Genomic DNA, 1,981 nt, shown 5'->3' on the forward strand with positions numbered 1-1,981 from the left:
CGTACTTGCAAGTTCACACACCTCTTTAATGTTATTTTTAGTGATCTCCGACTGGCGAAGTCGAACATCATTAGTGCCAACTTGAATAACAATCTTACTGAATTTACATTTAGCATTAGCCAGAACTTTTAATTTTGCCAAGATGTCAGGCACTCTGGCTCCTGGTAAACATTGGACTATGGTGGCTGGTGTCTCTATTTTCCATTCCGTACAATAGAATCACTAATAACTAGGGCACTTTCATCGGGTTTCTCAGTGGGTGCGTCACTGAGTGGGGAGAACCTGTTTAATGTTTTGATCAGAACGGAAGTGCAGTGTTTTGACTCACAACTATGCCGCCTCACAGTCACGCAGTTGCCCTGCTGCAAAGGCTCTGTAACCGCAGAACCGAACAATGTACAGGACTCCCTGAGCTAGTCGCATCTAAAGCCGTATCTACAGCCCTCACATTCTCACTGTCCTCAATTAAAGTTTAGACGCAAATGGAAATGTGAATTACAAGCTAACTTGCTAACGAATGCTAATGGGCTGTACGCGCGTGGCACTTGCGATATAAAATTTAAAGCGAACGATCAAATTAGTCCAATTAGTTTGATAGATAATATCGGATACATGGTGGGAAACAAGTTTATATTTTATCACAGGAACCGGAAGGAATTCCATTAAGCATTTTCTTTCTATGGGGGATATGGTTAAAGTGCAATTTACCCGGTTCCATTCGTATTCTGGGCTATTCTGCTTGTCTGTATGCTTTATTAATAAGGTGTGTACTGAATTTAGTCATCCAGTGTTTTACATTAAGCGTTTTAGAATGTCCCAAAACCGTGCCTTGATAAGCATGCACTGTCTATTTCTTCCAAGTTCAAAATAAATCTCTATGAACCGCTCCATTGTAAATGTATGGAGCTGTATGAACCACTACAATCGGTAAAGTAAACAGGAAGTGTTTGTCAGAACTCAACAGGTTTTGTGACAGAACACAAATATCTTTGCGAGAGAGCGCAAATGTTTTGCGAGGGAAAGCAAATATCTTTGCGAGAGAATGCAAAAGTTTTGAGAGGGAACGCAAAGTTTTGAGAGGGAACACAACAGTTTTGTAAGAGAACGCAAAAAATCTGAAAAATATTTTTTCCTCCCACCCCAAATTTTTTCACTCACTCTGATTTTTTCCACCACCATGTCCCTTTAGGGGCTCCGTAGTCTTGAACCAGCACTAACATATATTAAAATCTTTTTAAACTTCTCATGACCACCTTTACTAGAATTTATCACATTTTATTGTAGGCTTATTTACTGTGTAAAATGTAGTCTAACTTGTTGTAGAATTTATTTTAGATAATCTGTTTGTCAGACTTTGTTCCGTGTTTTGTGTGTGATTAAACCCATTTGGATTGATGTACTCCTCGTCTCTCTCCGTTCCTTGCTCCTCATGCCGCTCAGCAGTGCACTTGTGACAGAATACCGGACCGATACAAAAAGTGAGCGGTGCCTTTTTCCCCCCCCGTTTGTTTTTTGGTTTTCTGAAAAGAGTTTGTTTTTTCCCGTGCGTTTCTCCCCCCCATAATGGAGGAACGAGCACTGTTCATCACAGTGGCTCAAGCGAGCCCAGACCCTATCGTCTTCGCAAGGGCGTTTCGCTCGCCCTGGCCAGCTCCCTCGAGGGGGAAACCCTCGCGACGCTGTTCTGGATCGGGATGACGTTCCATCATCCCACGGAGCTCCCAGACACGACCGACATCGACTGGAAGGAAACAGTCATCCGGTGTCTGGAGAGTCTCCGATCCCGATCCGGAACCCCTCTGCCGGCAGTTCCCGAGTCAATTCAGCCGGCTGTTAATATGGCAAGCCCACTGAACATTAATGGGGCAAGCCCGCCGGATGTCCATGTGGAGCTTGCTCCAGCCCCAGAGCTCGCTCCAGTGTCGGCTCCAGCCCCAGAGCTCGCTCCAGTGTCGGCTCCAGCCCCAGAGCTCGCTCCAGT

Source organism: Sinocyclocheilus rhinocerous, unplaced genomic scaffold (genome assembly GCF_001515625.1).
Source record: "Sinocyclocheilus rhinocerous isolate Xijiao unplaced genomic scaffold, SAMN03320098_v1.1 scaffold804, whole genome shotgun sequence".
In the NCBI taxonomy this organism is placed as follows: domain Eukaryota; kingdom Metazoa; phylum Chordata; class Actinopteri; order Cypriniformes; family Cyprinidae; genus Sinocyclocheilus; species Sinocyclocheilus rhinocerous.